The following is a 13,780-nucleotide window of genomic DNA, read 5'->3' as shown; positions in this document are numbered from 1 at the left end:
AGTAATAAATGAAAATTTTTACAAATATATATTTTTCATAAATATCATTAATATTAAAGTATATTATTAAAATTTTCAATGAAGTAATCAATTTAAATATATACTTATTTATTATACCATATATTTTAAATAAAAATGCAACCGCACACAGTATTCTCAAGTGGCCACCCATCCGTGGTACTGACTGTGGCAAATGTTTCTAAACTATTATTTTATAAAATATTTATACAAAAAATAATTTACTCTTATCAAATATTAATTTGTGGCCTGTATTAAGGCCTATGTTATTTTCATTTTTTAGCAAAAATAATGAAATATTTCAATATATTATTAAAGTAACAGATCATTTCTTTTTTGGTGCTGCTTTTTTAATTTTTGTAGGAGATGATTTGGCAACAGAAGCTTTCTTAGCTTTTGGTGCTTTCGGTTTACGAGCAGGGCTACTTTTGGCAGCGGATTTTGTACTTTTTGCTGGTTTTGCTTTAACTGGTGCTTTTTTTGATGCCGCTGATGATTTTGCAGTAACTTTTTTAGCAGCAGTTGATGATGATGGAGTCGCTTTTTTTGCTTTAGGCTTTTTGGCTGCCAATGATGTAGTTGTGGCTTTCTTTTCTTTTGGTGCCCGTTTACTTTTAGCACTCTTTGCTGAACCTTTTGCTCCACTTTCTTTTTTGGATACTTTTGATTTAGCTGAAGAATTAGATGAAGCGGAAGCAGCCAATTTGAATGAACCAGATGCACCTTTACCTTTAGTTTGTACCAAGGCTCCCTCAGTTACAGCAGCTTTTAAATATTTTTTAATAAATGGTGAAATTTTATCAGAATCCACTTTATAATTTGCAGCTAAATATTTTTTAATTGCTTGTAATGATGAACCACCACGTTCTTTTAAATTTTTAATTGCGTTAACAACCATTTCTGATGTACGTGGATGTGTTGGTTTTGAATGTTGTTTTGTACGTTTAGCACCAGAAGCTGTTGCTTTTTTTGTTGGTGTTGTAGAAGCAGCAGTAACCGCAGTTGCTGCAACAGCTGTAGAATTTTCTTCGGCCATATTTTTTACTTTATAAAAATAATGTATTTATTATAAATATTTAAATGATAAAATATAATAATTCTATCAAATAAAAAATAAAGGTTTTCAATTATATCATTATTCACAATAATATAAGTCCCTATGTAAGTCAAAGTACCATGTAGAAAACACATAAAAATTAAATAGTATTTCTAATTTACTGTCGTAGTAAACATGATTTATTTTTTCAATTTCTATAATATATAAAATAATAAATTATAAATTTAATAATAATATTTATTTTATAAATTAAAATATATTTAATTTTTTTATTAACAATTATTAATAAACATAGTTTAATATTAATTATTTCAATCATACAAAACAATAATATTTTTAAGGTAAACTTAAAAAGTATATATTTTTATTTTTTATTTAATATCGATTTATTATAAATTATTAGTATATAAATAATTAAAAAATTTAATATATAAATATATATATTATAGTATAAGATTTCATTTTTAGAAAAACTTTTTTTGTCAATAATGAAAACGTATTATTATGAAATGTGTTAATCGAACATTGACAAAATATATTTCATTAGAAAATACTTTTATTTATGCATTAATATCAATAATTAACTATTAAATTAATTTTTTCATAATTATATAAAGAAATTTTATACTGATATAAGTATTTATATATTATAATATTTATTTTAAATATAAAAAAATTTATGACAAAATATATTATTAGAGTATTTGTTGAGATTAATATAAGATTATTTTAAATAAGAATTAATTTATATAATTATTAAAATATTATTAATTTTATGTTATGTAATTTTAATAAAAATAAATAATAATAATAAATATAAAAATTTTTTAACAATTTAAATTTTATATGATCTAAATAATTTTGTTAAGTACGATATGAGAAATCATTGTAAGCTTCGTTAAGAAACTTTGTAATATAAAATAATAATAATAATATTAAATATATAAATAAATAAAATAAATTTGATACATATTTTTGGTTCATTCTGTGTATAAATCAAAGGATACCGAATAATTGGTAACGGATGCGATATATTATAGTATCGAGTATTAAAACATAATATATAAATTTATCTTGTTATTCAAATTTTTTGTTACTTAACTTATGTATTTAGAAAATTTATAATATTATTTATATAATTGACATAAAATCTTATAAATTGAAATTTTATTAATATGTATCAAAAGAAGAGAGTAACGTATTGATATAATATCAAAGGATACTGATTATTTAAATAACGAATACGTCATATATTGTTTGTGTAACAAAGTTCACTTGGCCATCTAGTTGAAAATAACATTTTCAATAGAAAGTTTATATGCTTTTTTTTTTCTTTAATTATTAAAAAAATAAATTGAAATTTAATTCAATCAAATTTTATAATAATTTTTAAAAAATTTTTCCTTTTAAAAAATATTTTGTGATGTTGTGATAATATGTATTAATACAAGTGCATCCTGATACTTTTATCTCTAGTAAAGGTATGAGTATCATGAACAGTTTTGTTATCTAATGATATTATTTTGATAATATTTTGTGTATATTCTTATAATATTTTGTCTAAATATCATCATAATACAATATTATTTTGATAATATTTTATGAATATTCTTATAATATGTTACCTAAATGTCATCATAATATGATGAATTATTTCCATAATAACATATAAAAAAGAAAAAAAAAAAAAAGAATCATTAATTTATAATTATTTAAATTGATTCTTTAAAAAAATATTATAATATATTATTTATAAAAATAATTTTTACTCTTATTTTAAATAAATTTGTGGCCTTTTATTAAAAGGCCTATGATCGATGTATTATTATTATAAAAATTAATGCAATGTTTTTAATTTATGCTTTCTTTTCAGTTTTCTTTGGTAATAACACTGCTTGAATGTTTGGTAATACACCACCTTGAGCAATTGTTACACCAGATAATAATTTATTTAATTCTTCATCATTACGAATTGCCAATTGTAAATGACGTGGAATGATACGTGTTTTTTTGTTATCACGGGCAGCATTACCAGCTAACTCGAGAACTTCTGCAGCCAAATATTCCATAACAGCAGCCAAATATACTGGGGCACCAGCACCTACTCGTTCAGCATAATTTCCTTTTCGTAATAATCTGTGAATTCTTCCAACAGGAAATTGTAATCCTGCTCGGCTTGATCTTGACTTTGCCTTTCCCTTTACTTTACCACCTTTACCTCGTCCAGACATAGCGAATAAATTTATTTAATTAATATTTTTTTTTGTAAATATAATCACACAGATGTGTACGTTACGGGGATTGTAACATAAATGTTTAAAATGTTATTTGGGTATTTTAATTTATAATATTTATAAAATATAAAACTTTAAAAATAAACCAATCACCTTATAGTATTATTTTCAGCCAATCAGAGAGTAGTATTCATTTTTATTGTTATATCCATCTTCGCGTATATAATACGCTAGTTGTATACACGACACGCTCATACATATACTGACTGGTGTTCTGTAACTATCTGTGTATATTAATTGTTTGTAACAATGCCACCAAAAACAAGTGGAAAAGCAGCAAAAAAAGCTGGCAAAGCTCAAAAAAATATATCAAAGAGTGATAAGAAAAAGAAGAGGAAGCGCAAGGAATCATATGCAATTTACATTTACAAAGTATTAAAACAAGTGCATCCTGATACTGGTATCTCTAGTAAAGCTATGAGTATCATGAACAGTTTTGTTAATGATATTTTTGAACGTATTGCTGCTGAAGCATCACGTTTAGCACATTATAATAAACGTTCAACAATCACAAGTCGGGAAATTCAAACCGCAGTTCGATTATTATTACCTGGTGAATTGGCAAAGCACGCTGTTAGTGAAGGTACTAAAGCTGTTACAAAATATACAAGTTCAAAATAAATAAATCGAAAATATTATTTAATTGATAACATAAAAATACATCAACATATAAAAACGGCTCTCTTTTAAGAGAGCCATCAAATTTTTTAAATAAGAGTAAATTATTTTTATATATACAAAAAAATTAAATAAACAATTATTAATATCATATTTAATATAAAATTTTATATATTAATAGCTTGAATATATCTATTATTAGTATATCAATATTATTAATTTTAAATATAATAAAGGATATCGCGGAATATATATCGTAAATCAGTGTAATGCAAATGCATTACATTACCTTTATTATTTTCATTTTACATTTACTACTTGTTTATGTACGCTTATAATTATTAGAAAAATATTTTTAATAATTTTAAAAAATAAATGAATAATAAAAATTTAATAATAAATTATTTATTGAAAGTATAAAAAATGGTATAGCAAAATCTTTATTTTCTTTGATTAAGGCGAAATGTTTTATTAGTTATAAATTCGATAATCTCCTATCGATACTTGTTACTCTTAACTTGTATATATAAAAAATATAATAGTATATTAATTTATAATAAAATTTTTTCAAAAATTCAATAAGTTATTGTAAAATAAAATAGATAATATACAAATTATAATTTATTATTGCAGATATATTACAATAAAAAAAAAAAATAAAAATATTTGGTAATGTATGTTATAAACAAAATAATTTGTTGTAAACAAATTATATAATATGTTATATTTATTAACAAATTTATTTACTCTTATATAAATAAAATTAGTGGCTTCCCAAAAAGGAAAGCCTGTTTAAATTTATCGGATGTATTAAATATTCTTTAATAAATTTACTAAATATTTTAAGTAAATTATTATATTTTCTTAACCTCCAAAACCATACAAAGTACGACCTTGTCGTTTTAATGCATATACAACATCCATAGCTGTAACTGTTTTACGTTTTGCGTGTTCAGTATATGTAACAGCATCCCGAATAACATTTTCAAGGAATACTTTAAGTACACCACGTGTTTCTTCATAAATTAAACCAGAGATACGTTTTACTCCACCTCGTCGTGCTAAACGACGAATTGCAGGTTTTGTAATACCTTGGATATTATCACGCAAAACTTTTCTATGACGTTTTGCACCCCCTTTTCCAAGACCCTTTCCACCTTTTCCTCTGCCAGTCATTTTAATAAAAAATTATTTACAATATTTTAACGAACGGATAACACGTGTGTTAACCTCACAAGTATTGTAATGTATGTGAGCGCCGGTACAATTGTGCCTTTTTATATAAAGCATTAAAGATTTTTTAAGCCACGCCTATACAATTTGATTAGTCCATACTCTGATAGCTATCCAATAGGATATGACAACAAAAATTTTGAAATTTCATATAAATATAAATACAACACATTTATTTCGCATTTAAACATTTGACTTTGTAGTATCAAATTGTCGAATATAATTTTTAAAATTGTGTGTTTTTTTGTAAAAACATTATTATTTGAAAATGGCTAGAACCAAGCAAACTGCACGTAAATCAACTGGTGGTAAAGCACCAAGAAAACAATTAGCAACGAAAGCTGCACGTAAAAGTGCACCAGCAACTGGTGGAGTAAAAAAACCACACAGATATCGTCCTGGTACAGTAGCTTTACGAGAAATTCGTCGTTATCAAAAAAGTACTGAATTGTTAATTCGTAAATTACCATTCCAACGTTTAGTACGTGAAATTGCACAAGATTTTAAAACCGATTTACGTTTTCAAAGTTCAGCTGTTATGGCATTACAAGAAGCTAGTGAAGCCTATTTAGTAGGTTTATTTGAAGATACCAATTTATGCGCAATTCATGCAAAGCGTGTTACAATTATGCCTAAGGATATACAATTGGCAAGACGTATTCGTGGAGAACGTGCATAAGCGTTTTAAATGACAATTTAAAAAAAAAAAAACAAATAAGAAATATTTTCGGTCCTATATATAGGACCAACATATATTATTAAATAAGAGTATATTATTTTTATTAAAAAATATATATATATATATATATATATATATATATATATATATATATAAATATAAATTATTGAAATAAAATTAAACATTATTAAAATTTTGTTATAATTATAAGCGATTGCTATTTCTAAAAATAAATAAATTTCATAAAATTTATATTATTTTATATTCATTTGAAATATTAAAAAAACTTCTCGCTTTAAAGTAACCATGATATGAGTTATAAATGCAATAAAATTTTATACAAAAAATAATATTTATTTGTTGATGAATAATATAAAAGGTTTACATTTCTAAATAACATATATTTATATATGGTGTGTAAAAAAAAGAAAAGAAGAAAAATAATTTATATTTTTAATATAAAAAGGCAACCGCACACAGTGTTCCCAAGCGGTCACCCATCCAAGTACTGACTGTGCCCAATGTTGCTTAACTTCGGTGATCGGACGAGAACCGGTGTTTTCAACGTGGTATGGCTGTTGCCAGTAATAAATGAAAATTTTTACAAATATATATTTTTCATAAATATCATTAATATTAAAGTATATTATTAAAATTTTCAATGAAGTAATCAATTTAAATATATACTTATTTATTATACCATATATTTTAAATAAAAATGCAACCGCACACAGTATTCTCAAGTGGCCACCCATCCGTGGTACTGACTGTGGCAAATGTTTCTAAACTATTATTTTATAAAATATTTATACAAAAAATAATTTACTCTTATCAAATATTAATTTGTGGCCTGTATTAAGGCCTATGTTATTTTCATTTTTTAGCAAAAATAATGAAATATTTCAATATATTATTAAAGTAACAGATCATTTCTTTTTTGGTGCTGCTTTTTTAATTTTTGTAGGAGATGATTTGGCAACAGAAGCTTTCTTAGCTTTTGGTGCTTTCGGTTTACGAGCAGGGCTACTTTTGGCAGCGGATTTTGTACTTTTTGCTGGTTTTGCTTTAACTGGTGCTTTTTTTGATGCCGCTGATGATTTTGCAGTAACTTTTTTAGCAGCAGTTGATGATGATGGAGTCGCTTTTTTTGCTTTAGGCTTTTTGGCTGCCAATGATGTAGTTGTGGCTTTCTTTTCTTTTGGTGCCCGTTTACTTTTAGCACTCTTTGCTGAACCTTTTGCTCCACTTTCTTTTTTGGATACTTTTGATTTAGCTGAAGAATTAGATGAAGCGGAAGCAGCCAATTTGAATGAACCAGATGCACCTTTACCTTTAGTTTGTACCAAGGCTCCCTCAGTTACAGCAGCTTTTAAATATTTTTTAATAAATGGTGAAATTTTATCAGAATCCACTTTATAATTTGCAGCTAAATATTTTTTAATTGCTTGTAATGATGAACCACCACGTTCTTTTAAATTTTTAATTGCGTTAACAACCATTTCTGATGTACGTGGATGTGTTGGTTTTGAATGTTGTTTTGTACGTTTAGCACCAGAAGCTGTTGCTTTTTTGTTGGTGTTGTAGAAGCAGCAGTAACCGCAGTTGCTGCAACAGCTGTAGAATTTTCTTCGGCCATATTTTTTACTTTATAAAAATAATGTATTTATTATAAATATTTAAATGATAAAATATAATAATTCTATCAAATAAAAAATAAAGGTTTTCAATTATATCATTATTCACAATAATATAAGTCCCTATGTAAGTCAAAGTACCATGTAGAAAACACATAAAAATTAAATAGTATTTCTAATTTACTGTCGTAGTAAACATGATTTATTTTTTCAATTTCTATAATATATAAAATAATAAATTATAAATTTAATAATAATATTTATTTTATAAATTAAAATATATTTAATTTTTTTATTAACAATTATTAATAAACATAGTTTAATATTAATTATTTCAATCATACAAAACAATAATATTTTAAGGTAAACTTAAAAAGTATATATTTTTATTTTTTATTTAATATCGATTTATTATAAATTATTAGTATATAAATAATTAAAAAATTTAATATATAAATATATATATTATAGTATAAGATTTCATTTTTAGAAAAACTTTTTTTGTCAATAATGAAAACGTATTATTATGAAATGTGTTAATCGAACATTGACAAAATATATTTCATTAGAAAATACTTTTATTTATGCATTAATATCAATAATTAACTATTAAATTAATTTTTTCATAATTATATAAAGAAATTTTATACTGATATAAGTATTTATATATTATAATATTTATTTTAAATATAAAAAAATTTATGACAAAATATATTATTAGAGTATTTGTTGAGATTAATATAAGATTATTTTAAATAAGAATTAATTTATATAATTATTAAAATATTATTAATTTTATGTTATGTAATTTTAATAAAAATAAATAATAATAATAAATATAAAAATTTTTTAACAATTTAAATTTTATATGATCTAAATAATTTTGTTAAGTACGATATGAGAAATCATTGTAAGCTTCGTTAAGAAACTTTGTAATATAAAATAATAATAATAATATTAAATATATAAATAAATAAAATAAATTTGATACATATTTTTGGTTCATTCTGTGTATAAATCAAAGGATACCGAATAATTGGTAACGGATGCGATATATTATAGTATCGAGTATTAAAACATAATATATAAATTTATCTTGTTATTCAAATTTTTTGTTACTTAACTTATGTATTTAGAAAATTTATAATATTATTTATATAATTGACATAAAATCTTATAAATTGAAATTTTATTAATATGTATCAAAAGAAGAGAGTAACGTATTGATATAATATCAAAGGATACTGATTATTTAAATAACGAATACGTCATATATTGTTTGTGTAACAAAGTTCACTTGGCCATCTAGTTGAAAATAACATTTTCAATAGAAAGTTTATATGCTTTTTTTTTCTTTAATTATTAAAAAAATAAATTGAAATTTAATTCAATCAAATTTTATAATAATTTTTAAAAAATTTTTCCTTTTAAAAAATATTTTGTGATGTTGTGATAATATGTATTAATACAAGTGCATCCTGATACTTTTATCTCTAGTAAAGGTATGAGTATCATGAACAGTTTTGTTATCTAATGATATTATTTTGATAATATTTTGTGTATATCTTATAATATTTTGTCTAAATATCATCATAATACAATATTATTTTGATAATATTTTATGAATATTCTTATAATATGTTACCTAAATGTCATCATAATATGATGAATTATTTCCATAATAACATATAAAAAAGAAAAAAAAAAAAAGAATCATTAATTTATAATTATTTAAATTGATTCTTTAAAAAAATATTATAATATATTATTTATAAAAATAATTTTTACTCTTATTTTAAATAAATTTGTGGCCTTTTATTAAAAGGCCTATGATCGATGTATTATTATTATAAAAATTAATGCAATGTTTTTAATTTATGCTTTCTTTTCAGTTTTCTTTGGTAATAACACTGCTTGAATGTTTGGTAATACACCACCTTGAGCAATTGTTACACCAGATAATAATTTATTTAATTCTTCATCATTACGAATTGCCAATTGTAAATGACGTGGAATGATACGTGTTTTTTTGTTATCACGGGCAGCATTACCAGCTAACTCGAGAACTTCTGCAGCCAAATATTCCATAACAGCAGCCAAATATACTGGGGCACCAGCACCTACTCGTTCAGCATAATTTCCTTTTCGTAATAATCTGTGAATTCTTCCAACAGGAAATTGTAATCCTGCTCGGCTTGATCTTGACTTTGCCTTTCCCTTTACTTTACCACCTTTACCTCGTCCAGACATAGCGAATAAATTTATTTAATTAATATTTTTTTTTGTAAATATAATCACACAGATGTGTACGTTACGGGGATTGTAACATAAATGTTTAAAATGTTATTTGGGTATTTTAATTTATAATATTTATAAAATATAAAACTTTAAAAATAAACCAATCACCTTATAGTATTATTTCAGCCAATCAGAGAGTAGTATTCATTTTTATTGTTATATCCATCTTCGCGTATATAATACGCTAGTTGTATACACGACACGCTCATACATATACTGACTGGTGTTCTGTAACTATCTGTGTATATTAATTGTTTGTAACAATGCCACCAAAAACAAGTGGAAAAGCAGCAAAAAAAGCTGGCAAAGCTCAAAAAAATATATCAAAGAGTGATAAGAAAAAGAAGAGGAAGCGCAAGGAATCATATGCAATTTACATTTACAAAGTATTAAAACAAGTGCATCCTGATACTGGTATCTCTAGTAAAGCTATGAGTATCATGAACAGTTTTGTTAATGATATTTTTGAACGTATTGCTGCTGAAGCATCACGTTTAGCACATTATAATAAACGTTCAACAATCACAAGTCGGGAAATTCAAACCGCAGTTCGATTATTATTACCTGGTGAATTGGCAAAGCACGCTGTTAGTGAAGGTACTAAAGCTGTTACAAAATATACAAGTTCAAAATAAATAAATCGAAAATATTATTTAATTGATAACATAAAAATACATCAACATATAAAAACGGCTCTCTTTTTAAGAGAGCCATCAATTTTTTAAATAAGAGTAAATTATTTTTATATATACAAAAAAATTAAATAAACAATTATTAATATCATATTTAATATAAAATTTTATATATTAATAGCTTGAATATATCTATTATTAGTATATCAATATTATTAATTTTAAATATAATAAAGGATATCGCGGAATATATATCGTAAATCAGTGTAATGCAAATGCATTACATTACCTTTATTATTTTCATTTTACATTTACTACTTGTTTATGTACGCTTATAATTATTAGAAAAATATTTTTAATAATTTTAAAAAATAAATGAAATAATAAAAATTTAATAATAAATTATTTATTGAAAGTATAAAAAATGGTATAGCAAAATCTTTATTTTCTTGATTAAGGCGAAATGTTTTATTAGTTATAAATTCGATAATCTCCTATCGATACTTGTTACTCTTAACTTGTATATATAAAAAATATAATAGTATATTAATTTATAATAAAATTTTTTCAAAAATTCAATAAGTTATTGTAAAATAAAATAGATAATATACAAATTATAATTTATTATTGCAGATATATTACAATAAAAAAAAAAAATAAAAATATTTGGTAATGTATGTTATAAACAAAATAATTTGTTGTAAACAAATTATATAATATGTTATATTTATTAACAAATTTATTTACTCTTATATAAATAAAATTAGTGGCTTCCCAAAAAGGAAAGCCTGTTTAAATTTATCGGATGTATTAAATATTCTTTAATAAATTTACTAAATATTTTAAGTAAATTATTATATTTTCTTAACCTCCAAAACCATACAAAGTACGACCTTGTCGTTTTAATGCATATACAACATCCATAGCTGTAACTGTTTTACGTTTTGCGTGTTCAGTATATGTAACAGCATCCCGAATAACATTTTCAAGGAATACTTTAAGTACACCACGTGTTTCTTCATAAATTAAACCAGAGATACGTTTTACTCCACCTCGTCGTGCTAAACGACGAATTGCAGGTTTTGTAATACCTTGGATATTATCACGCAAAACTTTTCTATGACGTTTTGCACCCCCTTTTCCAAGACCCTTTCCACCTTTTCCTCTGCCAGTCATTTTAATAAAAATTATTTACAATATTTTAACGAACGGATAACACGTGTGTTAACCTCACAAGTATTGTAATGTATGTGAGCGCCGGTACAATTGTGCCTTTTTATATAAAGCATTAAAGATTTTTTAAGCCACGCCTATACAATTTGATTAGTCCATACTCTGATAGCTATCCAATAGGATATGACAACAAAAATTTTGAAATTTCATATAAATATAAATACAACACATTTATTTCGCATTTAAACATTTGACTTTGTAGTATCAAATTGTCGAATATAATTTTTAAAATTGTGTGTTTTTTTGTAAAAACATTATTATTTGAAAATGGCTAGAACCAAGCAAACTGCACGTAAATCAACTGGTGGTAAAGCACCAAGAAAACAATTAGCAACGAAAGCTGCACGTAAAAGTGCACCAGCAACTGGTGGAGTAAAAAAACCACACAGATATCGTCCTGGTACAGTAGCTTTACGAGAAATTCGTCGTTATCAAAAAAGTACTGAATTGTTAATTCGTAAATTACCATTCCAACGTTTAGTACGTGAAATTGCACAAGATTTTAAAACCGATTTACGTTTTCAAAGTTCAGCTGTTATGGCATTACAAGAAGCTAGTGAAGCCTATTTAGTAGGTTTATTTGAAGATACCAATTTATGCGCAATTCATGCAAAGCGTGTTACAATTATGCCTAAGGATATACAATTGGCAAGACGTATTCGTGGAGAACGTGCATAAGCGTTTTAAATGACAATTTAAAAAAAAAAAAACAAATAAGAAATATTTTCGGTCCTATATATAGGACCAACATATATTATTAAATAAGAGTATATTATTTTTATTAAAAAATATATATATATATATATATATATATATATATATATATATATATATAAATATAAATTATTGAAATAAAATTAAACATTATTAAAATTTTGTTATAATTATAAGCGATGCTATTTATAAAATAATATAAATTTTATGAAATTTATATTATTTTATATTCATTTGAAATATTAAAAAAACTTCTCGCTTTAAAGTAACCATGATATGAGTTATAAATGCAATAAAATTTTATACAAAAAATAATATTTATTTGTTGATGAATAATATAAAAGGTTTACATTTCTAAATAACATATATTTATATATGGTGTGTAAAAAAAAAAGAAAAGAAGAAAAATAATTTATATTTTTAATATAAAAAGGCAACCGCACACAGTGTTCCCAAGCGGTCACCCATCAAGTACTGACTGTGCCCAATGTTGCTTAACTTCGGTGATCGGACGAGAACCGGTGTTTTCAACGTGGTATGGCTGTTGCCAGTAATAAATGAAAATTTTTACAAATATATATTTTTCATAAATATCATTAATATTAAAGTATATTATTAAAATTTTCAATGAAGTAATCAATTTAAATATATACTATTTATTATACCATATATTTTAAATAAAAATGCAACCGCACACAGTATTCTCAAGTGGCCACCCATCCGTGGTACTGACTGTGGCAAATGTTTCTAAACTATTATTTTATAAAATATTTATACAAAAAATAATTTACTCTTATCAAATATTAATTTGTGGCCTGTATTAAGGCCTATGTTATTTTCATTTTTTAGCAAAAATAATGAAATATTTCAATATATTATTAAAGTAACAGATCATTTCTTTTTTGGTGCTGCTTTTTTAATTTTTGTAGGAGATGATTTGGCAACAGAAGCTTTCTTAGCTTTTGGTGCTTTCGGTTTACGAGCAGGGCTACTTTTGGCAGCGGATTTTGTACTTTTTGCTGGTTTTGCTTTAACTGGTGCTTTTTTTGATGCCGCTGATGATTTTGCAGTAACTTTTTTAGCAGCAGTTGATGATGATGGAGTCGCTTTTTTTGCTTTAGGCTTTTTGGCTGCCAATGATGTAGTTGTGGCTTTCTTTTCTTTTGGTGCCCGTTTACTTTTAGCACTCTTTGCTGAACCTTTTGCTCCACTTTCTTTTTTGGATACTTTTGATTTAGCTGAAGAATTAGATGAAGCGGAAGCAGCCAATTTGAATGAACCAGATGCACCTTTACCTTTAGTTTGTACCAAGGCTCCCTCAGTTACAGCAGCTTTTAAATATTTTTTAATAAATGGTGAAATTTTATCAG

General features: G+C 24.4%; 2 non-coding genes across 2 annotated transcripts; both read right to left on the bottom strand.

Moving 5' to 3' along the window:
* Positions 1-6,363: 6,363 nt before the first annotated feature.
* Positions 6,364-6,482, bottom strand: LOC123303752. The gene has a single exon (XR_006535841.1). It is a non-coding gene; the product is annotated as a 5S ribosomal RNA (ribosomal RNA).
* A 6,359-nt stretch (positions 6,483-12,841) lies between these two features.
* LOC123303756 lies at positions 12,842-12,959 on the bottom strand. The gene has a single exon (XR_006535845.1). It is a non-coding gene; the product is annotated as a 5S ribosomal RNA (ribosomal RNA).
* Between the last annotated feature and the right edge of the window lie 821 nt (positions 12,960-13,780).

The sequence above is a fragment of the Chrysoperla carnea genome, assembly GCF_905475395.1.
Source record: "Chrysoperla carnea chromosome X unlocalized genomic scaffold, inChrCarn1.1 SUPER_X_unloc_131, whole genome shotgun sequence".
Taxonomy (NCBI): domain Eukaryota; kingdom Metazoa; phylum Arthropoda; class Insecta; order Neuroptera; family Chrysopidae; genus Chrysoperla; species Chrysoperla carnea.
The sequence above is the reverse complement of the archived record's forward strand: the minus strand, read 5'-3'. Positions and strand labels throughout refer to the sequence as shown.